The sequence below is a fragment of the Cupressus sempervirens genome, chromosome 6 (assembly GCF_028749045.1).
Source record: "Cupressus sempervirens isolate cs-2001-9-10 chromosome 6, ASM2874904v1, whole genome shotgun sequence".
NCBI lineage: Eukaryota > Viridiplantae > Streptophyta > Pinopsida > Cupressales > Cupressaceae > Cupressus > Cupressus sempervirens.
In genome coordinates this window covers 165844031-165858569 of record NC_143123.1, presented here as the reverse complement: position 1 = coordinate 165858569, position 14539 = coordinate 165844031, and positions in this window count along the sequence as shown.

Genomic DNA, 14539 nt, shown 5'->3' with positions numbered 1-14539 from the left:
CAGACCCCAACCCACGATCATCTCAGTGACCTGCCAATTTTCCCCCTAGCCCTACTGCGCCCACCTCCCCCCTGGAGGTCCCTATTTCGCACCCAGAAGAGATGATAGAAATCATGGTTGAAAAGGGGGGGGAGGCCATTAGGGAAAATAAGAGAAGATCCTGGAGTAATCTCAATGTGGATAGGGCTAGTATGGGCATTGTCAGATAACCTGCTGAAATCTAGGTGTTGGGGGATCTCGACAGTAGCACCCACTATGACAAGCTCCTTGACCTGACTCTTCTGGTTCTCTCTGATAATGTTCATGAAATGGGTTTCAACTTTCTCAACAATGCAAAGAACAACCTGATTGACAATTTTTGCTCCATTAAGTGGCTTCTTCAGGAAATTGAGATTCTGAAGGACAGGTCCAAGCAGACCAACAACAGGGGGGATGTCAAGGATCATGAGGCCAGAGGTAGTAAAGACCAGGAGGGCAGCCAGGAAAAAGATAGAAGCCAGGACCCCAGAGAAAATCAGGAGGACAAAATCACCTGGCTCGAGAAGAAGGTCCAAAGGCTGGATTTCATCCACCAGATTGTGACTAAACAGATTGTGGATACCCTCCATACCTTGAATGAAAACATTGTTAATCTGGGGGACTATCTGACCAATGCTGATCTTGTGGGGAACGTGGAGTAGAGTACAGAGCACGGAACCAGCCGAGAAGATCCTCAGAAAGAGACTGGAAACCAGGAAAGTCAGAGGGACCAAAAGCATTTCCCCCCCAGGATCTAGGAGGAAGAGGCCAATCAGAAGGAAAGCGATGCTGCAGAAATCCTGCAGGCAATGGAAAAGAAGGAACACTAGTCTGCCCACCAGGCTCTGTTCCTGGCCTTTATTTCTTAGGCTTCGGGCCTTTTTGTTTCTGGCCTTTTGAGGCAGCTTTTTTTCTGTCTTTTCAGTTTTAACTTGTTTTCTTCTGTAAAACTTTGGGTTTTAGGATCCCTGTAAAATCAGTTTTCCTAATCAAAAACATATCCAAAAATCTCGTGATGCACTCAAAGATAAAGCACATCTCATTAAGTGTCATTTTCTGGGAGAATGAGTACAAGAAAAAGAGGTCAAGTTGTAATATTTATAAACCAAGGATCAAATGGCTGATATATTCACGAATCCTATTCAAAATGACACTTACAAAATGTCCATGATTGAATAAATCAAGTTCTTCATCGAACTTCAAGTGAAGAACAAACATGTAATGGAAATGTTGAAGATATTCGGTATGGAGGAAGAAAAATTCGTAGGAACTCCAATGGTGACCATATGAAAGATCTCAAAAGTGGATGAAAACCATGAAGTGAATTAAACTCTTTACCTATTCATTAGGAGGTAAACTACAATATTTCATGCACTATAGATTGAACATAGAACAATAAGTTGGACTATTGGCTAGATTTTTCGCCTACCCAAAGGAATCACACATGGTCTCTATAAAAAGGATCTTCATGTATCTAAATGGTACTAAATAGTATGAGCTATGATATCATCTCTAAGGTAAATTTGATGTTACTATCTTCACTAATGTTGATTGTGTGGGGATGATACAAAGATCACAACTATTGGTACATTCTTTCTTTAACTAAGACTAGTTGCATGGACTAGAAAGAAATAGAACTACATATCAGAGTCACCAACTAAAGTAGAATATGTTGCTACAACAATTAATTGTACTCAAGTTGTTTAGATCAAACAAATTCTCAAATAAATTGTAAAGAAAATGGAGGAATCAATAGTTATGAAATGTGATAACACTAGTGCAATTAATATAACCAAAACCTAGTCATGCACTCAAACATAAAGAAAATATGGATGTTCAGTACCATTTTCTAAGGGAGTAAGTGTGTTAGAAAGTAATTTTTCATTCACTATTAAAATTTGACTTATTTTTGACCCATGTTAGTCTAATATTCAACTAATTGGTTTGTCACTATTTTTGTCATTGAAAATTTGACCAAACCTTGTATTGGTCAAAATGTCAACAATTTATTTGGTTGAAATTGAACTATTTTTTCATTACATCTTGGTGAACACATTGGTCGAAATTGCCACCAAGATTGGTTGAATGTTCCACTAGTGTTGGTCAATGCATTGGTCAAAATATTGACAAATTTTTGGTCAAAATTTTTGCCAAGATTGGTTGAAAGTTCCACCAATGTTGGTCAATGTATTGGTCAAATTCTCAACAAATATTTGGTCAAAATTGCCACCAAGATTGGTAAAAAATTTCACCAATGTTGGTTAATGTATTGGTGGGAATTTTGACCAACTTGTTTTGCTTTAAAAAAATTCACTACATCGCAACTACCAGACATGAAATGTATGGGAGTTCCAAAGTAGCCAAAAGAAAAAGATAAATATCTTGCAACCAACTATTTTATGCCATCACAACTTTGTGACTTTGATTTTTCATTGACCATGTAGACCTGCGAAGACAAATTTCAACCATTGATCACTCCATCATGACTCCTTGTTGTTTCTTTTCACTAACTACTATAAAATGAAGAAAACTACTTGACTAACTACCATACCACCAACACAACTTAGGTTCTTAACTCAACAAATAACCTTATGATGGTGCAAACAATGACTGCACAACTACATAGCCTTGACCAAGGCTTGCACTTAACTCTTTACTATAGTGCGAATAATACATTCCACATCATCTCCATCTTGACCCTAGGTTAACCTTGATTACTTGCGATGGTGTGAAATGGACTACTCTAGTTATCTTTTGCATTGATGGAACTTAAGATGGCTCTTTAGTAGTGCTACAACCATACATCATAAACAAGTTATGCAGAAAAAAACAAGTATTTTTCAAATGATTTTTTTTACAAAGAATGAGAAAAGAGAACCCATTGCACCACATACCTTTCTCAATAACTTCCAATCACTCCTCCCTTTGGCTCCCACCTATTACCTCCTGAACCTATGAATTAATACACATAATCTTAACTTCTAACCAAAAGATGTTGAATGCAATCATAAGCTTAGACATATGTAGTCTAAAAGACAAAAGAACTAAAAATTCCTAATTAATGGAAATGGTTAATGAACACTGGAAGCAGAGGTTTTCTCTCTCTTTTGATTCAACTTTGTCTAGCCTACTAACATAATGACCTTATTGATGAGTTCTTGAATTGAAAACATGCATTCTGGATGTTCATGATATGCAAATTAAGGATACACAACCTATATGTTTGTGACACCTAAATAGGAGGGGCAGATCCAAATTTAACAAGCATTATGTCTATGAGAACTACAAATATAATTAGGAACACAAAATCTTGGAAGAATATTTCTTTCCCTACACCATTATTGTCCATCCATGTGATGTACGGATCCAATACTATCTTTGAAATACCTTCCTAGTGAATGTGTACTTCAAATGGATACTATTAATTCATATATTCAATATTTAGAAATATATATCAAAACTTATTATATGCTCACCAGTAATTAAAGATCAACATCTTTTGAACTCTTTGAAGAATCTGTAGATATATAGCCTTAAATCCCTAGCTACTACTTCCCCTAAGATAAATGGAAAATCCCAAATGTGATTTAAAGAATGATTAAATTAGTGTAAAAGAGACAATGTAAAATGCAATACTGATATTCATAAATTTGTATTGTATTGTATTCATAGATTCGTATTGATATTCAATAGATGATTCTATAATTTATGTTGATGTATTGTATTTGTAAATGACTAGAGCCAAGTATACATTTTAGTGAAAATGGTGAGCATTAAAGAAAGTTGTTAAACATATAAATTAAAGTATAGAAATGTAGTTAACAAACAATTACAAAAAAGTGCATGATCAAGGTTGATTTATGTTGTAGTTCTTGATAGGGGAGAAGAAACATGATCTAGACAAGCAATAGGACTAAGCATTGCAACTTTCTTTATAAGGCTTGCAAGATCGCTATTTGTGAATCCAACAAATCCTATCATGGCTCTCTACATTATTCAGATACAAAATTTAGCTAGTTATATGAAATTCTTTTCTATATATGTATATGTATAGATTGAATTGAAGGTGAGTTCAAAGGTTTTTGATTGCAAGGAGATTTGATAGTAGGTATAGTGGTCATCATGGAAGAAAATATGGATGCAAGGTGCATTCAAAGGTCATCCATATTTAGGATGTTGGCTTGGCTTTTCACATTTTTAAAATTTTGCAAAATTACATTGAAAAATCTAGTTATCCATTTGAAATCCCTAAAATTCTATTACGCTAATGACTTTTTGCCCTAGACCCCTAAAAGTGGGTTTACATTGTTCACATTTTTAAGAATGCATGGGAGTTTTCCCACTTAATTTTTAAGGTTTTCCTTCTTAATTTTTTAAATTCCTAAGTCATTTTTAACCCTTGCAATGATGCAATGAGGACTTCATATGTACTTGGTCCACAAAGACACATGTCAAAAGCTTGTATTCTCGCATTGGCTAAACTTTGTGCATCTTTAGAAAGTGAAAATATCTGAACCATTGATCTAATAAGATTTGATGGTTATGAAAATCATGGGCCCCCTAAGGTATTCTTAAGTAAGAACATGATGTAAAAAAATTTGATGTATGGTTAGTTGCAACTTTACGACTTGAAACAAGATGCTATCCTTCTAAGTTGTGAAGCTGCACTGAATGTTGAGATTATCATGTTGTAACTTCGCAACCCCTCTGATAGTTAAGTAATGAATTGGGGAAATAGAGAAGAAAGATTTAATCACATCATCACAACTTCAAAATCTTCATTTGATGTGAAGGAATTAAAAGAATTAGGGATATAAGGAATGAATAAGTTTTTTACATATCCCTATCTAGTTTTCATGGCAATAAATGAAGACTAGATGTAGAAGACAAGACATAGTCTAAGGGTTAGCTAATTCCTATATTCAACTAAATTCTCTTCAGATCTAGACCAACTTCCATAGAATCACAAGGACTCTCTATACTTTAGGATCTACAAGGCTAAGGCAAGTGCACCTTAGGGATGATAATGACTAGATATTATTTTTCATAGTTTATTCATTCACACTCCTCTCTCCAGATCAATCCCCTATAGAAAATAATGGTCACTATTCTTCTTAGATTTGTAATAAATCCTTGATTATAGTAGCTATTTATAATTTAGAGAAATATTATTACAAATAAGTGAGGACCAACAATTTGATTCTTCATTATAGAAAAGTAAAACTAATTTGATTTATATGTACTTTGTGTAACCAAATAATTACATCAATTTACAACACAAGTTATGAGTAGTGCCTTATCCATTTGCTGTGTAGAGTCACAACAGTAAATACTTGACTTTTATAATTTCCTTGCAATTAAAATTATCAATTGTTAACCCTAAACCCTATTCTTATTATATATATCTCAAATGATTTGAAACCCTATCAATTTATGGAAGCAATTACTTAATTCCTTGAATTAAAAGAAAAATTAAAATGACATACAAACTATCTAAGTTGCATTAAATTGCATGAACTTTTCTCAATCAGTCCCAAAGTAAAAAGCATATTAAAATGGAGATAGAATTTAGAGACATGGATATTCAAAACTTCCTCCTTGTATTAATATTCCTTGAAACTAAAACATTATTGGTATAAACTCAATAAAAACTCTAGATATGATAGACTTATTATTTAGTATTCTTAGACTTGCAAAATTAAATACCCAATTAAAGTAACACAAAGAAAACTTGACCAACAGACAATAGCATAAACACTAATAGTTATACAGACTTCGTACCCTCCTCTAGCATTGGGAACTCACTTATATAGTGCGAGATGCAACAAGCTATAGGCATAGAGGGAAAAGTACAACTATCCTTAGAAAAAAAAATACAAAAGGACAAAAGTTGTTGCTAGCACAAGAAGATAAAATTTAGTTCTTGCTCATAACTTTACAACATCATGTCTTTATCATTGATCTTCTTATGGTGGGACTAATTCTGTTGTAGCAACTACTTGTTGATCTGTTGCATCTGGTGATTGGCTCATTTACATCTATTTCTCCTCTAACTATGGAATCACTTGCCTTATACTTGACATATCAGGTTCAATGATCTAGATATTTATCACAATTGGTTGATGCCCTACCATATCATCATTTTGAATTGCGATGTCCATAGTTACAATTGTTTTTTCTTCATCTAATCTCTCTATTTGCACTGATACTTCAATTGGCCACACCTTTTCTATAGTAGTAGACTTGTCCTCATTTTCTCCTTCAACTACCTCTTTGAATAACTATGTTAATTATGGAGCATAATCAGTTACCCAATTGTCAAAGAGTGTATGTTTAGGACAATTGAAAGTCAATATTTCTTATTCCTTTCTCAAGACATTTCCTCCAATTGTCCTTATTTCTTCAAAATCTTGATTAAAATAATCAAAAAATAATTGTACTTGTACCACTTCCTCTATAGTTTTGAGAAACCAAATATACATTTTATCATTTACAATTGTATTAAGCCTAATGCTCATTAATTCATTCAATTCGTTATCCCATTCCTCCTTTTCTCTTATATGGCCTATATCTTTAAGCACATGTGGAAAGAAATCAAAATTTTTACCAAGGTATTTCAGGAAACAATTATTTATTTTTCTCTACAACAAATTTCTCTTGCAATCAAAATCTAAGAGATCAGTAGCCTAGTGAAAAGTTTTTTCAACTCATTCATTAGAAAAATCAATCACATGACAACAAAGGGTTGTGATGATATCATCCCTACAAATACATTTGTCCAAAATTGTTTTAAAGTTGCCTCATTATTCATTAACTTATTCCATATTTGTGGTGATTTTGACAATTCTAAATTAAATGAAGGCCAACCAACTCTATCCACCAGATACAAAATTGTATCTTTGATTCTATCTTCATGCTTGATGTCCCATTCCACATCCAATGACCATATTTTTGGCTTCTCCTCATCAAGCTCTTCTTCTGTATACATTTCTGGCTCTTGAGGAGTACTAGGAATCTCTATAGTTGGGATGGTATTAAAAGGTTGTACTGGAGGAGGAGGAGGATAAGAAAGCTTGAGTTGATCAAATTGTGTACCTACCTTTGTTTTTGTGACTAATCAAGTAAGTATTGTACATACTTCATAAATTCTTTGGGAAAAAAAAAATTGGGCCCTATTTTATCAAGATTTTGAGCCAACATGTAATTATCAATTATAACCCTAAAGTGCTAAAAATACTTGTATAAAAGGGCTTAGGGATAGGGATTTTTTCATAGTGAGTGATGCAAAAATTGGTTCTTGTGGCAGTATTAAGCTATAAGCGATTACAGATTGTAATTAGGTTGTAATCACTAAATCATAATAATATTAGACTTGCTGTTTGGTGGACGTAGCTGAGGGATTGGGTGAACCACTTTAAATCTTGGTGTCTTGTGTTCTTTTCTATGTGATCTATTATTTTTTAATATTGGTTATATTTGCATGTAATTAGTATTTATATTCATGGTTTTAATCCTAACAAGTGGTATCAAAGTGAGGCTATTTTTTTAGTTATCCTATATAGGAAAGTCTCACAGTTGAGTGGGAGCGATGGTAGACGAGGGTAACCTGAGGATTGACAAGTTTAATGGATAGAACTTTTAGTTATGGAAGATGTAAATGGAAGACTATCTTTATCAGAAGGATTAATGGAAGTCGTTGGAAGGAAAAACCAAGAATCAGAGATCTATGTCAAATGAAGAATGGGATCTTTTAGATAGAAAGGCACTTGGAAGCATTCAATTATTGCTAGAGCCATTAGCGGCATTTAATATTACAAAAGTGAAGATGATACAAGAATTGATGCAAACCCTAGTGAAACTATATGAAAAGCCCTTCGCTTCAAACAAGGCATTTCTCATGAAGCGTTTATTAAATATGAAAATGGTAGAAGGTGGATCTATTGCAGATCATTTAAATGAGTTTAATACTATTAATAGTCAATTATATTATGTGAGTATCATTTTGAATGAATAAATTAAGGCTCTCTTGATTTTTTATTCTTTTCCTGAAAGCTGGAATGGCTTGGTAATGGATGTGAGTAATTTTCTTACTGGATCTAGTATTCTAAAATATGATGATGTGATTGGTGTTATTTTGAGTGAGGAAACTCATAGGAAATCCTTAGGTGGATCTACATCAGGAAGTAATTTGAATGCACAAAGCAGAGGCAGAATGACTGAGAGAGGAAGTAATTTTGGAAATCGTGGTAAACCAAGAGAAAAGTCAAAGGGGAGGAGGTCTCAATTGAGAGGACTGAATGATTGCTGGTACTATGGGAAACTAGGGCATAAAAATAAGATTGTTGGAATCAAAAGAAAAATGAAGGAGATAAACTAGATGGAGACAAGGAGGAAAATGTGGTAAGTAACAAATCCAAAGAGGATCCTTTGCTTTTGTCTTTAGAAAGTGTTGATGATTCATGGGTTTTAGATTCTAGTGCTTCATTTCATGCTACACCTCATAGAGGTTATTTCATTGATTATGTCCAAGGGGATTTTGGACTTGTTTATTTGGGGGATAATGAACCCTATCAGATTGTCAGAAAGGGAAAAATTAAAATTAAGCTGCAGAATAGGAATCATTAGCTACTATATGAGGTAAGACATGTTCTAAGGCTAAGTAGGAATTTAATTTTAGTTGGGCAACTCAGTGATGAGGGTTGTGTAGTTAATTTTAATGATAAAAATTAGAAGGTTTCAAAAGCTTCCCTTGTAGTAGAAAAAGGTGTAAAAGTAGGCACCTTTTATCTTTTTATAGTTCATATTGTTCCTTCTACTTTAATTATTTTAGAGAAAAATGAATGTTTAGGAACAGTTGCTGCAGTTGAGTAGGGAGAACAAATAGCTATTGTAAATTTTGATACTATGTTGTGGCACAATAGACTTGGACACATGAGTGAGAAAGGTATGCAAGTAATTTATTCAAAGAATTTTTTAATAGGTCTAAAATGTGTTAATATGGATTTTTGTGAAAGTTGTGTGTATTAAAAAAAAGAGAGTGAGTTTTGTGAAGACTGGGAAGAAAAACAAAAAGGAGAAATTAGAGCTTGTGCATACCAATGTATAGGGACTGGCTTAGGTATCTTCCCTTGGTAGCTCTCATTATTGTGTTACACTCATTGATGATGCAACTAGAAGAGTATGGGTTTATTTCCTTAGACAGAAATTTAATGTATTTCAAACTTTTAAGAAATGGAAATGCTTGGTTGAAAATGAGACTTGGTAAGAAATTAAAATGTTTGAGATTTGATAATGGTGGTGACTATTGGAGTCATGAATTTGAAGATTATTGCTCCACTAATGGTATTCATAGATAGAAATTTTTTCCAAGGACTTCACAAGAAAATGGAGTGGCTAAAAGCATGAACAGGACTATAATAGAGCATGCAAGGAGCATGAGGGTGCATGTTGGGTTGCCCTTACACATATGGGTAGAGGTTGTCAATACTATTGTATACTTAATTAATAGAGGTCCCTATACTCCTTTGGGTTGTGGTATTCCAAAGGAAGCATGGACTTCTAAGATGGTGAGTTATTCTTTTCTCAAAATCTTTGGCTGTGAATCATTTGCTCACATATATTCTAAAAATAGAACCAAGCTGGGAGCTAAGTCAAAGAAATGTGTATTTGATGGATATGATATTAATGAATTTGGTTATAGGCCTTGGGATTTTTAAAATCATAAAATTGTAAGAAGCACGGATGTCATATTCAATGAGAAAGTGTTGTTCAAAGATTTGTTACAAAAACATGAGAAGAAAGAAGATGATTATGTAGTGCTAGATGATACTCCAAAAGATGATTTTCTAACCATTCCTCATGATGTGCAACAACTACAAAAACAAATACCACACACACCAGTGAATGTTAGATAGTCAACAAGGAAAATTAGACCTCAAAAAAGATTTTCTCCTTCTTTGTATTCTATTTTACTTACTGATGTTGGTGAACCTAAATGTTATGATGAAGCTGTGCAAGTGGATACTAAGATTCAGTGGGGGTTTGAAATGAAAGACAAAATGCAATCTTTGATGAAGAATAAGACATGGGATTTATGCAAGTTGTCTGTAGGTAAAAGAGCTTTACAAAATAAGTGGTTTTATGGGTTAAAAGAAGAGGATGGATGTAAGAAAATATTTAAATCTAGGTTATTTGTAAAAGGATTTGCATAGAAAAAAGGCAATGATTTTGATGATATATTTTCTCTTGTTGTTAAAATGACTTCTATTCATACTGTTTTAAGTATTATGCTACTAAAGATTTGCATTTAGAGTAGCCTGATGTTAAAAAAACCTTCATTCATGGTGATTTGGATGAAGAGATATATATGGCTTAGCCATAGGGATTTGTGGTCAAAGGTAAGGAGAACTTAGTGTGCAAATTGAAGAAAAGTTTATATGACTTGAAGCAATCACCTAGACAATGGTATCTAAAATTTGATAATTTTATGCATGAGCATGGATGTAGTAGGTGTCATTCAAATCATTGTGTTTATTTTAAGAGGTTGGATGATGATAGCTACATTATTTTATGTTTATATGTTGATGATATGCTTGTAGCTAGGTCTAACATGGACCATATAAAGGGGTTGAAATGCTAGTTAGCACATGCATTTGCTATGAAGGATTTGGGGGCAACAAAAAAAATCCTTGGTATGAAGATTTGCAGAGATAGGAAGAATAGAAAATTGATGCTATCTTAGGCTGATTATGTTGAGAAGGTATTACAACATTTCTCTATGGAGAATGCTAAAGCTTTCAGCACACCTTTACCTAGTCATTTGAAGTTGACTAAGGAGATGTGTCCCAAGAAACATGAAGAGAAGAATAAGATGCTTCAGTTGTAGGAAGCTTGATGTATGGTATGGTATGTACAAGGCCAGATATTGCACATGTAGTGGGAGTCATTTTCAGGTATATAAGTCATCCAACAATTGAGTATTGGACTACAGTCAAATGGATTCTTAGATATTTGAGAGGAACATCCAATAAGTTTTTACACTTTGGGGGCTCTACTACTGATTTATAGGGCTATGTTGACTTAGATTTGGTAGGGGATATTGATACTAGGTAGAGTACTATAGGTTATGTCTTTACTATTGGTGGGGCAACCATGAGCTAGGTTTCTACATTATGGAAGGTTAATGCTTTATCCACTATAGACATAGAGTATGTTACTACTACAGAGGTAGCTAAGGAGATGATATAGCTTTAGTTCTTCTTGGAAAATTGGGAAACCTCAGCAGGATAATTAGTTATTTACAAATAGTCAAAGTGTCATTCATCTTGCAAAGAATTCAGCTCTGCATTCAAAGACTAAACACATATAGTTGCATTACCATTTCATTCTATTAGTTTTAGAGGATGGATAGTTAAATTTGGACTAGATACATATAGATGACAATCTAGTAGATATTTTTACAAAGGTAGTAACAAGGGAGAAGCTGAACTCCTCTTTAGCTTCGGTTGGTCTTCTAGACTGACCATAAATAAAAGAACAATAGAGTCTAGGGTGGTTTGATCTAGCCTCATGGAGTAGTGACATAGCTATAGGATCAGTCTCCAAGTGGGATATTTTTGTTTAGTGTGGAGCTTGATTAGTCCCCAACTAGGATATTTTATAAAAGGGCTTAGGGCTAAGGATTTTTTCATAGTGAGTGATGCAAAAATTAGTTCTTGCGGTAGTATTCATGAGCTAGAAGGGATTAAAGATTGTAATTAGGTTGTAATCACTAGATCATTATAATATCAAACTTGCTATTTGATGGATGTAGCCTAGGGATTGGGCGAACCATGTTAAATCTTGGTGTCTTGTGTTCTTTTTTGTGTGATCTATTATTTTCTAATATTGGTTATATTTTCATGTAATTGTTATTTTTGTTTGTGGTTTTAGTCATAACAGTTTTCCCAAACTATTTATCCAACAATCATGCTTTCCAGTTGGTTGATCTTCTTTCATCTTTCTTCATCAAAATCCAAGACCTTTTCAAATTTATCATTTAACTCCAATAATTTATTCTTGTCTTTAGTAGCAACAACAACTCCAAAATCAGCCATTTCTTTAGTCATTTGAGCCACTTTGTCACTATCTACCTCTTTTGCCCTATAAACCATGAGACTATCTGTGTGCTCAATATTTGAGACCTCTTGAATTTCCTCCTCTATTGTGAACTGGGTGTCTTTTGCCTTTCTAATTATATCAAAGATCATCACATTATCAATGTTCCATTTAGGAAGTATCATGATACCTAAGTCCTTTAGCAATTGGCTCCCCCCCCTCAAGGGTTATTTTCTCAAACTCTTCTATGCAGCTAGCCTTGACCTCTTCTTCAATTTTAGAGTCCTTTCTATCAGGTTGCTTTGTTTTAGTTTTCTTGCGCCTTGCCTCAAAATTGCTAATATTGCTCCTCAACACAAAATGAGTAAATGCTCTAGACTTTACAAAGATTTCATCATCCATAAACTTCTTAGATGCCTATTCCACCATAGGGTCAATTTATCTAACTTAAAAATCTCCTATAGTAAGAGCTAATGATGTCATAGGAGGCTCTTCATGCACTCCTTTATCTATCTTTACTATAGTTATAACAATATTCCTTTCATCTCCCATCCATTTCAATTTCTCCGTTAGGAAGTCTTCATCATCTATTTAGATAGGGGTCTATGAAGGAGAATGATCTTCAATCTTGGAAGAGGAACCCTATTCTAACTTCTACTTCTTTGCAACAGGTGTAGTGGGTGGACTCTTTGATAGTTATCTCTTATAAAGAGGCATAGGCTGAATATTTCTTGCCACAACATAACCAACTCTCTTCTGCAATGTGTTCTGGCCTAGGTTTATGACTACTCTACTAGCCAACCTCTTTTCTACCTCAATGGCCTTTTCTGGACAAGTTTGAGTCAAAATTGCTTTCTTTTCATTTAAAGTTTGCATAAACCCAACAAATTTTTTCATAAGCATATTTATTTTGGCACCCCAATAATTCTTATGAGAAAAGAGATTTTACTTTGGCTCAAAGGCATTAATGAATTCAAGCATCCTAATGTACACTTTCCAATTTTCATTTCTAACCTCTTGATCTTGTAGTGAAAATTGATTTTTAGTTATATCTTTAGGAAAATAAATAATATGTTCATGTGATTTAGCTCTTGTTCTTTCCTTAAAAAAACCATAAAATCCTTCAAGATCTATAAAATGAGCATGGGACTAGGCCATTTGGTATTTGTCTAAAAAAAGTTGTAATTAGCTCCAACCCTTCTTGGTAAAAACATAATTTTGGACAATAGTAATATGAGGGAAGAAAGTACCTTTAGATCTGCCTAACAATTCCTTTTCTTCTAACCCTCCTACTTGCCATAAGAATTATGTAATCTACACCTTCAAAGTTACTTGATATGAAAACACATGTGGCTTCCCTAAGAAACCATACACTTTGAACACAGCAGAAACTATCTATGGGATAATGTCTCCCCAATTATGGGTCACCTTTAGTCCTTTGGCATGATCCTTTGGTCTAGTCAATTCTATCAAGGACTGAGGTATTTTAGGGTTATATGTAGTTAATAGAATTCTTATCTTGGAAGCAAAATACCTATCAAATCTGATGAAACTAGCATCAGTGACCTCCAAGTTCATATCAGCACTCCATAGTTGGACTGGTAATTTCTCTCTATCCTTCTCTAGCTCCAATTTAATCTCTTTGGAGAAAAGGTGACACACTTTTACAAACATATGTACATCAACATTGAGTACCAGAAAAATAGTTTTACAACTTTAGCCTTATTTATGCCTATTAATGCATCATGGATTTATTTTGGTAAATATGTAGCAAAATCAAAACTTGAGCTCATACCATATTGTAGTGTCTAAGCAATGATAAAAATAATGGATCCTTGGACATGATCCTATTTAACCATTCCAAATATTTTTTAGAGAGAAAAGTATAGTGCTTGAGTCCTAGGATTGAAATATTTCCTTAATGATGGCTCTAGGGTATTGGCCATGACCAATGGTAATTGACCTATTTTAACAATGTGTTCTGTAGTGGCCGTCTTCTTAGGTAAACCCTTTATGCATCATATCTTGCTTGCAAATCCTCCATGTTAATTTTCTCATGTACTGCATGATTAGGGTTTAACCTAAAAACTTCACTAATCCACTCTTGTGAAACCCTATAGAGATTATCTCCACTATGATTATTGACAATCCTTGACATTGGGTCATATCTCTTTTCTATCATGGACAATAAATCATCATCAAAGAAAACACCTAGGACAACTAGCTTACCAATGTCAAACTCCTATACATTTTTTAGAGGAGTATCAAGTTTTCTCTCTAAAAACCATTTACAGAAAGCTTTAAACCCCTAATAGATGTTTGAGAATCTCTTAACTAATTGTCCTTGTCATAGAAACCCTAACTAACCATTAATCTTGGGTTTTTAGGCACTAATTCATTTCCTTTGGAAGACTCATTAGTTGAT